The sequence below is a fragment of the Nelumbo lutea genome, chromosome 3 (assembly GCF_056320005.1).
Source record: "Nelumbo lutea isolate HS-2025 chromosome 3, American lotus-T2T, whole genome shotgun sequence".
Classification (NCBI taxonomy): domain Eukaryota; kingdom Viridiplantae; phylum Streptophyta; class Magnoliopsida; order Proteales; family Nelumbonaceae; genus Nelumbo; species Nelumbo lutea.
The window spans coordinates 60,491,668-60,506,004 of record NC_142686.1 but is presented as its reverse complement, the minus strand read 5'-3'; the positions used below and the strand labels follow the sequence as shown (position 1 = coordinate 60,506,004).

Genomic DNA, 14,337 nt, shown 5'->3' with positions numbered 1-14,337 from the left:
AACGCATCTAAATTAGATGATCCTTTAGGAAGCTGCATTCTTAACTCTTGTAAAGATGTGCAGGTTTTGGATGAAGAAATTCAGGAAGTTTTGAACTGTTTGGAGGCCAGCCAATAAGGGTTCAAGCCCAGACAATGTAATGCTCATCATATTATGTTGCTGATTTCTAATAAGAGACTGTTACCCTCTATTTTGTAGGCCCCTATTCCAGATTTGAACCTGCCCAAGATGGATGAAAGGGGAGCACACCGAAAGCTGCAACCACGAGAGTTAGAGGATCCAATTCATGATTATTAAAAATAGGGAAGTTTGTTTTTCCTTTTTCTTTTTGTTTTTACATTTCTAGTTTAGTTTTTCTGCCCTTTCTTTGCATTTAACCTCACATTGGGGACAATGTAAGTTTTAAGTGTGGGGGAGGGTATTTAGGATTTATGTTAGAATTTAGGTTGTGTTAGGTCGTGTTTTTTTGCATAAAAAAAAACTCAACTCTTTTGAAATCAATTGAAACAATATTCTAGGAAAATTCTTGTAAACCTAGTAATGACGTATAATTAAGAAGTACACAACCCATTTGAAGCCATTTCCAGTTAAGCTAGTCCTAAATTCAGGTTTAAGTAAATAGGGTGAATATTTTTGGTAGGATGAGCATAAAATGCACCTACGAGTCAAGTAATTCAATGGCAGGATAGAGCATAAAATGCACTTACTAGCCAGCAATTCAAATAGTAGGATGGAGCATAAAATGCACCTACTGACCAATTAATCCTAAAAGTGAGATGGAGCATCAAATGCACTCACTATCACTAAAAAGAAAAAAAAAGAAAAAAGAGAGAGGATATAAAAATGTTTTCCCTAGTTTACTACTTGGTTTGTAGTAGCAAGAATTGGATTGACTGATGAATGAGTCATATGTGACTTGGTTGTATTGATTCAACGGTTTGCAATAGTTAACCTAGAATGTTTGTGGAGAAAGATGGAGAGTTGATTTTAAAATTCAGTAGGCTAGATAGTTTGTTCCTGTTTTATTTTTGCTTGAGTCTTGTTTTGCCCGAGGATGGGCAAAGTTTAATTGTGGAAGGATTTGATGACAATAAAATTTATCATATTTTTATCCCCAAATATTCAGTCTTTTATACTGAATTAGTACTTTTTTATACTCATATTTCTTGTATTTCGGTTTAGGGCATGAAAGAAGGCATCAGGGGAAAAGCAAGGCAAATTGGATGATTTTTCATAGTTTTGGCACCATTCAGTAATCTAGGCCTAACTCTCATATCCGAGATCCGATTGGGCTGATTCAAGACTCATTGGAAATATAAGAGAGGAAACTACAACTTTTGTGTTTTGATTGTTTGCAGATTTGGCTTGCATCAATGTCAAATCCAGGCCCGAAGTTAGGGTAAATTCATAGGAAGGCCCAATTCGCAGCCGAAGCCCAACTTGCAGAAAAGCCTTGCAGCAGCCCAATTCACAAAGGAAGCGTAACATGAATGTAAGAACAAGAAACTGAGAAGAGTCCTACCAGATTTAAATTTGTGATGTAATCCTAGAAAGATAAGGAGATTGAGTTCACTAGATAAGTTGATAAGAGTATGATTCGACTAGGACTTTCTATTTTTGAAAGATAAACTCCAAGAAAGAGTTGGAGACCACCCCCTCCCGTTTAAGCTATATAAAGGGATGGGGGTGGACTAGAGAGGTATCAAGAGGCAGAGGAGTGACCAATTTATCAAGCAAGAAGACTGCAAGGAGGATGTGGTGGCAAGGAGAAGGGGAAATCTTAGCTCCAATGGTGACACCATGAGTTCTTTCTTTCCTACTGTTTGCTTTATTTCCTCTAGTATTAACTGATTTATTTGTACCTAGGGCTGTGGAAAGCCTAATCATAACAATCAATATATTTTTATTCTGATTTTTCCAAGATCGTGAATTCCATATAGTCTATGAGTTATCTTGCTTAATGCTATTAGGAGTGACCATCTCTTAATTGATTAGGTTTATGTGAATGAATCGAGAGAGGAATTCATACAACAGACCAAATAATTCATAGTATCAATTTAATGGTATATAGAGGTATATACACATGATTCATCTGAATGTAATGGTTTTTCCTTAAACTTAATGCATTGCTATCTTGAGAACTCTAGTCGAGAGAACGAAGGGTTACCTGACAGAAGTAGTTTTGATATATCTTGAGAAAGAATATCGAATAAAATTGGAAAACCTTCAACTTATGGGAATGACAAATTATCTTGGATAATCTCATCTATTACTATTCATTGGAATGGTTAGGCGGGCCAAAGGTCCTAAAGAATTCAATCAATCATTGCAAAATTCAGTATTGGTACTCTTGCTCTTGTTTTCTTTTTTTGTCTTTCAGTAGCCTTATTCTTAAATCTGAAATTCGATTGTCCAAATAATTAGGGAAAGTTGTAGTTCTAATACTTATTTTGTTAAATCCTCATGGGAACAATGTTTTTATACTACTTGATAACTAGTGCATTTTCTAGGGTTATAATCATAGCTATCAAGTTTTTGGCACCATTGCCAGGGATTTAATCCTAAAATAATATTAGAGCTTATTAACCTTGGTTAATTTGGACTTTTTATTTCTGTTTTATTTTTTTTTATTTGTTCGAATTCTAGCTGTGTTTAGATTCACTAGTGCATGACAAGCACTAGACAAGATGGACTAGCACGATTCGATCCTTTAATAGAGAGGACCCTTCATTTGTTGCAAAGAGCCAACAGAGGCAAAACAGAGAGGGGGTTGAAATTGGCGAACTGGTAATAGAAGTTGAGGAAGAGATGGCAGGAGAAAATTGCACCCTTTTGGACTACGTCTGTCCAACCATTGATGGGGCTACTTCCAGAATTTGCAAACCAACAATTCAAACCAACAATTTCAAAATCAAGCCTGCAATCATTCAAATGATTCAGACAAGTATTCAATTTAGTGGGTTGCCAAGTGATGACCCTAATGCACATATTGTTAACTTCCTAGAAATATGTGATACATTTAAACATAATGGAGTTAGTGATGATGCTATTAGGCTTAGACTATTTTCGTTTTCATTGCGTGATAGAGCTAAAGATTGGCTTAACTCATTCCCTGCAGGAAGTATCACCACTTGGATTGACTTGACCCAAAAATTCTTGGTAAGTATTTTTCACCATCTAAAACAGCAAAATTAATTAATGATATCACTACTTTTGCTCCATTAGAGAGGGAATCCTTGTATGAAGCATGAGAACGATTCAAGGAGATGCTTAGGTAGTGTCATCACCATGGGATACCAACTTGGCGTCAAATTCAAACCTTTTATAATGGTATTACCCCTTCTAATCGTTCTATTATTGATGCAGCTGTAGGTGGCACAATCATGAGAAAAACACCATAGGAAGCTTATGATCTAGTGGAAGAGATGGTGTCAAACAACTACTAGTGGAGTAATGACCGAACTGATCGAAGGGGAGTACACCACATCGATTCCCTTGCAGCCATATCTACTCAACTTGCTAGTGTGAATAAAAAATTTGATACTTTTAATATGACAGCAATGAATACATCATCTAGCATCCCATGTGATTTCTGTGGTTAAATAAGACATACTAATTATGACTGTCCATTAGGTAATCCTTTGGCTTCACACGAGCTTGCTATTTTTACTGGTAGGCTGAATTTCAACCCCTACTCAAACACATACAGCCTAGGGTAGAGTAACCATCCAAATTTTTCATAGAACAACAACCAGCAAAAAACACCCATGGGATTCCAACAACAGCCGCCCCCACAAGAAAAGAAGAGTAATTTGGAAGAAATGATTTCTAAGTTCATCAATGCTACTGAAGCAAAGCTCCAAGAACATGATAAGAGATTCTTAAGTCAAGAAGCATCAATCAAGAACTTAGAAGTCCCAATGGTGCAGATTATGAATCTATTATCGAAAAGAAATGAGGGACGACTGCCTAGCAATACAGAGAAGAATCCAAGAGAGCAAGTAAATGCCATAGCTTTGAGAAGTGGGAAGACAATTGGCGAAACCCACTATGATGACAAGGAAGCTGAAGTAGTCGATTCACAAAAGGAGATTGAAGGGAGTATACCTAAACTGACTTTGGATGCTATTAAACTTCATCTCCCCTACCCCAGTAGAGTCTAAAAAGCTAATTTGGATAAACAATTTGAAAAATTTGTAGAAGTATTTAAAAAGATTCATATTAATCTCCATTTTCTTGATGTATTGTCACAGATGCCGAAATATGCAAAATTCTTGAAAGAGATGATGTCGAATAAAAGGAAGTGGGAGGATTGTGAGATGGTGAAGTTAAACGAAGAGTGCTCAACCATTATTCAAAATAAACTACCCCCAAAGCTTAAGGATCCAGGGAATTTTTCTATACCTAGCACCATAGGGAATGCTGAATTTGAGAAAGCTTTATGTGATTTAGGTGCTAGTATAAATTTAATGCCTTATTCTATTTTTGAAAAACTTGGATTGCATGAACTGACACCTACTACTATTATCCTACAATTAGCTGATAGAAGCATTATATATCCTAGGGGAATAGTAGAAGATGTTTTAGTCAAAGTGGACAATTTTATTATTCCTGCTGATTTCGTTGTTTTGGTTATGGAGGGAGATAGGATAATGCCTCTGATTTTAGGGAGACCTTTCCTTGCTACTAGTAATGCTTTAATTGATGTGTGAAAAGTTTATTTACCCTTAGAATCAATGGTGAAGAAGTGGTGTTTAATGTATTTAAAACCATGAAATATCCCAACACAATTGAACATGAAATTTATGCAATCGATGGCATTGATGTTGGTGTAGATGAAATTAACGCATCTAAATTAGATGACCCTTTAGGAAGCTGCATTCTTAACTCTTGTGAAGATGTGCAGGTTTTGGATGAATAAATTAAGGAAGTTTTGAACTGTTTGGAGGCCGGCCAAGAAGGGTTCAAGCCCAGACAACGTAATGCTCATTATATTATGTTGTTGATTTCTTATAAGAGACCGTTACCCTCTGTTTTGTAGGCCCCTATTCCAGATTTGAACTTGCCCATGATGGATGAAAGGGGAGCACACCAAAAGTTGCAACCACGAGAGTTAGAGGATCCGATTCATGATTATTAAAAATAGGAAATTTGTTTTTCCTTTTTCTTTTTGTTTTTACATTTCTAGTTTAGTTTTTCTGCCCTTTCTTTGCATTTAACCTTACATTGGGGACAATGTAAGTTTTAAGTGTGGGGGAGGGGATTTAGGATTTAGGTTGTGTTAGGTCGTGTTTTTCTGCATTAAAAAAAAAAATGAAAGACTCAACTCTTTTGGAATCAATTGAAACAATATTCTAGGAAAATTCTTGTGGACCTAGTAATGAGGTACAATTAAGAAGTACATGACCTATCTGAAGTCATTCCTAGTTAAGCTTGTCCTAAATTCAGGTTTAAGTAAATAGGGTGAATATTTTTGGTAGGATGGAGCATAAAATGCACCTACCAGTCAAGTAATTCAATAGTAGGATGGAGCATAAAATAGACCTACTGACCAAGTAATCCTAAAAGTGAGATGGAGCATAAAATGCACTCACTTCCACCAAAAAGAAAAAAAAAGGGAGAGAGAGAGGATATAAAAATGTTTTCCCTAGTTTACTACCTGGTTTGTAGTAGCAGGAATTGGATTGACTGATGAATGAGTCATGTGTGACTGGGTTGTGTTGATTCCATAGTTTGCAATAGTTAACATAGAATATTTGTGGAGAAAGATGAAAGAGAGTTGAGTTTAAAATTCAGTAGGCTAGCTAGTTTGTTCCTGTTTTATTTTTGCTTGAGTCTTGGCTTGCTCGAGGACGGGCAAAGTTTAAGTGTGGGGGGATTTGATGAGAATAAAATTTATCATATTTTTATCCCCAAATATTCAGTCTTTTATACTGAATTAGTACTTATTTGGACTCATATTTCTTGTATTTCGGTTCAAGGCATGAAATAAGGCATTAGGGGAAAAGCAAGGCAAATCGGATGATTTTTTACAGTTTCGGCACCATTCAGTAATCTGGGCCTAACTCTCGGATCCGAGATCCGATTGGGCTGATTCAAGACTCACTGGAAAGATAAGAGAGGAAGCTACAACTTTCTTGTTTGATTATTCGCAGATTCGACCTGCATCAAAGTCAAATCTGGGGCCGAACTCGGGAAAATTCATAGGAAGGCCCAATTCACAGCTGAAGCCCAACTTGTAGAAAAGCCTTGCAGCAGCCCAATTCGCAGAGGAAGCCTAATACGAATGCAAGAAAAAGAAACTGAGAAGAGTCCTACCAGATTTAAATTTGTGATGTAATCCTAGAAAGATAAGGAGATTGAGTTCACTAGATAAAGAGATAAGAGTAGGATTAGACTAGGACTTTCTATTTTTGAAAGATAAACTCCAAGAAGGAGTTGGAGGCACCCCCCCCCCCCCCGTTTAAGCTATATAAAGGGATGGGTGGCGGATTAGAGAGGTATCAAGAGGCAGAGGAGCAACCAATCTATCAAGCAAGAAGACTACAAGAAGGAGGTGGCGGCAAGGAGAAGGAGAATTCTCAGCTCCAAGGGCAATACCATGAGTTCTTTCTTTCCTCTTGTTTGCTTTATTTTCTCTAGTATGAACTGATTTATTTGTAGCTAGGGCTGTGGAAAGCCTAATCATAACAATGAATATATTTTTATTCTACTTTTTCCAAGATCGTGATTTCTATATAGTCTATGAGTTATCTTGCTTAATGCTATTAGGAGTGACCATCTCTTAATTGATTAGGTTTATATGAATGAATTGAGAGAGGAATTCATATAGCAGACCAAATAATTCATGGTGTGAATTGAATGGTATATAGGGGTATATACACATGATTCATCTGAATGTAATAGTTTTTCCTTGAACTTAATGCATTTCTATCTTGAGAACTCTAGGGGTTACCTGACATAAGTAATTTTGATATATCTTGAGAAAGAATATTGAATAAAATTGGAAAAACTTCATCTTATGGGAATGACAAAATATTTTGGATAATCTCATCTATTACTATTCATTGGAATGGTTAAGCGGACCAAAGGTCCTAGTGAATTCAGTCAATCATTGCATACTTCAGTATTGATACTCTTGCTATTGTTTTCTTTTTCTGTCTTTTAATAGCCTTTACTCTTAAATCTGAAATTCGACTGTCCAAATAATTAGGGAAGGCTGCAGTTCTATTACTTATTTTGTTAAATCCTCGTGGGAATGATATTTTTATACTACTTGATGACTAGTGCATTTGCAAGGGTTATAATCATAGCTATCAGTAGTTCTAGTAATTTACTAAGGGAGTCCTAGAGCATCGGGAAGATGACCTAGATTGATGACCAAGAGATCTAGAATGCCTAGATGACTTGTTGTATTGTTGACCCCTCTTGCTACTACTCTCTCCATGATCTTTGACATAATTCATTCTTTTCCTCTTCCCGCCTTGTTCACCTCAGCTGTAGACCAGCTCCTTGACATTGAGAAGCGCAGGTTGGGATCTCTAACACTGTTGATCAATGCGGTCACCTGCACAGCAGGGTCAAGGTTCTATACTTGTAGTCCTAGAGGTTCTCATTTGCACGTTGGTAGATGGACATGAGGCTCATTGTGGTCGTTGGTTGGCGCTTGCCGGTGATGAAGTGGTTAGTGAACAAATCAGCCAACTGATTTCAAGACTTGATGGAGCTTGAGGCCAGTCCAAAGTATCATTTCCGAGTTGTCCTGCAGAATGTGATTGGGAAAGCCATGCCTAGGCTGGCCTCACTTTCTCTATGGAGCTGCTTAAGGGCTTGGAAGCTCTCCAGGTAGTCTAGGGGGTCATTGGATCCATCATATAACTCCAAGTTTAGGGTCTTGAAATCCTTAAGCTGAGGCATAGCAAGGATCTCATCCAAGAGAGGCGACAGCCGGGTGAGTGAAGGCACTTTAGAGGTGTCAAACCAAATTGCTTCTTGGTTCTTAGCTAGGTTGGCACATTGATCTCCTTCCCTAGGGCCAAGCTAGCTCCTGGTGAGCTCGCGTTTGGGGCACCTCCTACGCTTTCTCCACCTAGATCCCATCATGGAGGCCGAGTTATCTGACCTAACCAAGGAGGTTGTGTGTCTACCCTCCCCGTTAGGATTGTATATGGGATCCTCCAAGGAGTGTGTCATGGCAAGGTCATCCATGTCTTTGTGAGGTCGGCATTGGTCCTTTGGTGGGGTGACTGGTCGGTTGTGGTGCTGGTTTTGGTTATGGGGAAGAGGTTGTAGTTGCTCAAGCACTTGGGTTGCATTGGCCTGAGAGCGGCAAGGCATTGCTCCCATGACTTCATGCGTAGGTCCATGTTTTGCATGTAGTTCATCAATTCCAGAAATTGCTAGGTTCCCATGCCAATAGGAACCAAAAATGACTCGACTTGAGTTCCTTTACCTTTTGGTGAAGACATTGTCAGAGATTGGTAAGAGTGAGAAATTGAGTTAGCTTTTTGCTCATTTCCCATAGACGATACCAATTAATGTAGTTCAAATCCCCCAACTTCCTTGCTAGAGGATAACTTGAATGTATGGGTGTCGATGTTGGCAAACCGATCTACAAGAAAGACAAGATTAAAGTACCCAGGGGCTTGGACCCAAGTTGGGCACTCCAACACTTAAGTTAGCTCAGCTAAAGACTTACAAAGTAGAGAGATTGAGAGAATTGAAGAGCTGCTATACACGTAATCATGCATACCTTGTAAGTTTAGGGAGGAGCCTTTATATAGGCTTTGGGGTCTAGGAGAGGTGTTCAAAATATTCAAGGGAAATAAGGCTTATTGGCCCATTATCTTTGGGGTGCATTCTACTGGCATTGGTGATGATTCTCATCTAGTTCCCTATAAAGCAAATAGAATTGGGGTCATCCCTGCCATGTGGGCGACGTGCCATTGTCTATTTCGGAACCAATAGGCGTGCTAACAGGATAAGGACAACCTGCCATGTAGGTTGGTACCCCATATGTCATCTGGCTACTTATGTCATTAGTTACCTAGGTTAGGGGGGAACAAACCAGTATTTGAAGTCATCAGCTTGCTCCTCCAGGATGGTATGCTCCATCTTGTCGCAGAGCAATTTGTCAGTCTTCCATTGATCGAGGTCCAATTTGGACTGGTAGGCTTAGGCTAGTCTGGTTGAATGTGACTTGTCTACAAGTGGCATGCCAAAGTGTCATAAAATGGTTTAGACTCGCCATGTGCCTTAAAGTGATTGGAGGGCCAAATCAGCCCTCATCAAATGTGGTGTACTTGGGCCTTTTACTCTTCTAACAATGTTTGGTTGAAATAAGCGAGAGATTTTTGCTGCCATTAAGGGTAGAACTGTAGGAGTTAAAGTGATCCATGATCTTAGTTAAGCGGGGTCTGAAGTTCTCATTAAGAGAGTTGCTACAACCACTCTTATATTTAGTCACCATGATCTATTTTCGAATTCCCCATCAAATGTGTTAAATACATTCACAAACAAGATGCATATTTCTTCTAGAGTATTTTTTTTCTATTCTTTTTTTTGTTCTGAAAAGAACCCAATAGCTAAATCATTTCATTCAGATCATTGTTCAGTATAGGCAAGAGGAAATATAAAGGAATAGACCATGAGAGTAGCCTAGCGATAGTACATCCATGTTCGGCCACTAAATGGGCAACGGAGTTACCTATATTGGGGGGATGTATATAGGAGACTAGATAGACTTGAAAAGTGGATAGAAGATCCCTATAGTTGGCTATAATTGTGTAGATGCATCAAGGAACTTTAGTCTAAGAGTTCAATAGGTAAGTAAAGATCTTTTGTGCATCTCCTTCGAAGCAAATGTGGTCCAATTTCAAGTCACGGGCCATACACAAACCTTCTGTAAGGGTTTTTTCTTCAGTCATTTCTAGTACAGAGGACAATGTTGATGGATCTGCCAAAGAGAAAAGAGGCACGGTAATCCCTAATGACAATATCTATGCCCAAATGCTTCGATCCTATAGTACCATCCACATTAATCTTCACAAATGGGGGTAATAGAGCCATCCAAGAGGTGTTGGGGCGATTTGAGATCTTCTGGGATGGAGAGGAAGATGATGATTCTATTTTTTCCAAGAGAGGATGTCTTCTAGGCCTCATTCGCTTTTCAATAAGTTACTTACCCAAGTAACTACATTCACTTATGTTCTTTTGTTTCCCAAGTAAATAAGACAATGATTATTTTAGCCATAAAAGTCTATTATTAAAAGAGGCATTTTTCTTCCATCCAAGTGTTGGCAACTTCCCCCCCATGTGGGAACCTAGGAAATGGGTATCACTTACCTGGTAAAAGTGATACCTAGGAAAATAAAATTTTCATGATCCCCACAAAAATCCACAAAAAGAACTGAAGGGATGAGAGATCCATCATATGGATGGCCGAACCCTGCAGGAAGGTTGGGCAGAATTTCAAAATTTTCTCTCTCTCCCATCTAGGAATTGCATTCCCTATTTTAGAAAACTGCATTTTCAAGGATCAATCTTGAACCAAACCGGACCAAATCTGAAACCAAAAGGGAGGAGAGGGATATACCTAATACGAAGTAGTAGTAATTCCCAATGAAGGTGTTCACGCCTAAGGAGAAAACCAAAACTGCTTCCACTGAAGATGACACAGTGTGAGGTGAAACAGGATCAGCAGGAAGGCTCTTCAGCAGGAACTGGATTCTTCAGCAAGAACTGGATTCTTCAGCAAGAAAAATTCCTGATCACTCCCACAACTGAAGATCGAACTGGGTACGGGCAGCAAGAACAGGGAAGAACTCTACAGTTTGCTGTGTCTTGTCTGGTGTGTCTTTCATGTCCGCCCTGCTCTCTTATTTATAGTCTTAAAGAGACAACATCCTAATCTGATTAGGAGTTTCCTTATCCAAATCTTTATTTGGATTTGGACTATTTAAGTGATAATGATAATCCCTTATCTTATTTGTAGTTCAAGATCAGCTTAATCCTAATCAAATTAGGAGTTTTCTGATCCAAATCTTTATTTGGATATGGACTCTTTAAGTGGATAATACTTATCCTCTTATTCTTATCTACTGATCCAAACCCAAATCTGCCCCTATTTAATTAATCTAATTAACCTAGTTCAAAATTGGGCTTTAGGCCCATTAAGTTTACGTGCTCTCTTAACCTCTTAACCTGCTGCCCCATTGGCTATCTTTGTATGTTGTGGGACCCAAACATTGATCTACACATCAACCACATGGGTTCAACCAAGCCTTTGTTACGAGGCTTGGTTGAATTCACTATAGGAGACAATGAACCCCTGAGTCCATCACTATGGAGTCTTAATGGGCCCAACATTTACACTAAATGGTCCTTGGGTCCAGCCACCTTATGAAAATCCAAAGACTATGGGCAGATGCAAGAGTAGCCTATCAGGTATTACCATCAATGGTCTTACACTTAACCTCTCAGCCCGTAATGATCAAACACTGCCCGACAAGAGAGGACCTCTCCCTCAACTGCAAGGAACAGTGTTGAACTCTCTACTCACATGGATCCTGGGAATTAACAACTTTTGCAAACATTTGTATATCTCTATATAAATATATTTTTCAAAAAAAAATTTCAATGGTTGAAATCAATTGCCGGCAGTTGAAGTTTCCATTAGAGAGAGTGCATTCCCGATCATTCACTTTGTCCGACAAAGGGGCTGATCCTGTCACTATGATCATCTGCTCAGATGAATTCTCGGACTATCCCAACATACCTAGGTTTTGACCCCCTCTAAGGATCTCACTGATTGGCATATCAAAGATAGCCCAATCCAACACCTAATGCAGTACCATAATCGAGTCTAGGGGTCAGGTGTAACATTCTAGTTTTGCCCATCTATCTCCAAGGTCCAGGGCAATACTAGAATTTTAGTCCAATTTAGTGTTTCAAGAAAACCCACACTGCATGTACCTCAGGTCTCACGTTGGCAACTGAGACAAGCTACCCTAACCAACTTGGTGGCACATCAGTGTCAGCCTTGGTAGGATAAATCTCCCTAGATCTATCCAATGGCTCTGAAGATTCTAAACTAACACGAGTCTCATAAGTGTCCAGTTTAAGGGTATTATATAGAAACACACCACAATGACATGAATCAATTATGTACTTTATTGATTTACAATAAATGTCAAAAGGTACATTAATCTGATTGGAGCTAAGGGCATAAATGTCTAACAAGAACATGGGTTGACTAACTTTCCCAATTTCATAATGTGAAAAATTAGCATCACCCTAAAAGGTAGAGAAGAGGATGAGGTAGTTGAAAAAGATCTTGCTTGGCCAAACCAATGGGAAGTCTAGGTTCTTGAAACCTCAGAGTCTTTAATCAGGCTTGTTTGGCAATGACAGCCTAGAGGCTCTCCCATCAATTTACTTCCTAGAAGGGGATCTCCTTTAGGCAAATATGGGCTCCAATCCATCATGGGGATAAGAATTATAGGTTGGGGCTCTGGTTAGGTGTGTGGTTGGCTCGGGCTTGATTTTGTTCTTCCAAGTTTTCTTGTTAATTTGATTTTAGCTTTAGTTGTTAATATGGTTGGTCTCACTTGTTTTTGACATGACCTGTATCCAAGCCTTCCCTGGTCTCCTCCAGGGCTCCATTTCTTTTTTTTTTTTGAGCTCCGACTGGTGTACAGTTTTTTATTTTCTTTCTAATAGTACCTTTCCTTCTCTAAAAAGAGAATTATATTCATAGCTTAGAGTTACTGCACTAGGGTCTTGTTTGGAAGATTAGTGATTGGAGTAGTGTTAGAGTCCGTTTGGTTTCTTGGAATAGCTATCAAACCATTTATTTGGTCAGAATAGGATTCCTCCATAATGGGGAATGGCCATTCCAGGCTTCCCCTATGGGAATGAAAATCCAATTTGAGATTTTGTGAAGAAGTTAAGAACTCCTAACAAAAAACCCTCCAAAATCCAAACACTAGCCAAGAAAGCATTACCTCTTTCATCGTTCTATACTTTGTCCTCTATCATTGACTTATTGTCATGGTTTTCAAAGCCAGACTAGACCGGATGGTTGGACCAGTTGACTTGGAAACCATCCAAGTAACCGATTCCTTTCACCCTAAAACCATTATTGGGCAAAAAATTGTTGACTTGGTCAATGACCCGCTGATTCGAGCAGTCGAATTATCGACCCAAACAATAGTTTTTGGCCATTTTCTTATTTTATTTTTTACTTTTTAATCAGAATGGGCCATCCATTTAAATTAGAAAATCAAACCATTCAACCTAAAAACTGGTGACCAAAATGGTTCCGTGTTCAGTCTGGTTTTTAAACCTTGCTTTTTGTGTCATGCAGTTCTTAAAATTTGTATGCTGAAAAATCCAATTAATTTGAGCCTTTTGGCATAAAAAAAGAAAAACACAAAAGCTTCATGATGACTTTTGCATCATCCCCTATGAATAGATTTTCTTACCCAAAACCCTCACCATATTCAAACCCTATGGTTTGTTTGGTTGTCGAGAAGGGATGGGATGAGAAAGGAAAATTTTATTTTCTCAATTTGTGTGCCTGTGTTTGTTTGATAAGACCTATTATCCCATAGAATTTTCTTTCCAATTTTTGGTTGATGTGAAAATTTTTCAATATGTTTGATTTTAGTAAAAATGGTACCAATTCCATAACATAGCCCTGCCCTATTTATGGGATGACATAGCAAAATATTTTTTGATTCTTGCCATGTGGCATGCTGACATGGATATATTAAAAACATGTGTTTAAAATACAGCATATCCATACTATTTAAGTTAGCAAAAGTAACTCCCAAAATCGTGCATTATCATGTCATGGTTTCTCTATGTTCAAAACAAGCAAATACTTGTGGCATCATTTAAGCAAATATAAAACCGTCTTAACCACCAAACTGACTATCAAAACAAAAATGACTATTGATTGTGAATGGGTTTCTTTCAATGCCTTCACCTCCATGTCAGTGTTCTCTACGTAGGTCCTAGAGGTGTTCCCAATTGTATGTTGTTTGGGTGGTGGATGCAAATTATGCTGGTATCTCTACAATTGAGATACAACCACTTCCGAAGTGCTATATGAACAAAAAGTTGCTCCGCTAAATTTGTGTACTTGGGCATTGCACTCTGCCCATGTGAAAAAATTCCTGTTTGGTGCCCTTTGAACGCAACATAATATTTTGCCATTTTAGACCTATAACCACATAAGCACATATTCTATCAAACCCATGTCTAATTAACCTATAATTGAACTTGGAAATAAATCAACCACCAAATCTAATATTAAATTAGACATGCTAAATA

General features: G+C 38.3%; 1 non-coding gene across 1 annotated transcript; it reads right to left on the bottom strand.

The window, feature by feature from the left end:
- Window positions 1-3,188: 3,188 nt before the first annotated feature.
- Window positions 3,189-3,295, bottom strand: LOC148865230 (small nucleolar RNA R71). The gene has a single exon (XR_016112112.1). It is a non-coding gene; the product is annotated as a small nucleolar RNA R71 (small nucleolar RNA).
- Between the last annotated feature and the right edge of the window lie 11,042 nt (window positions 3,296-14,337).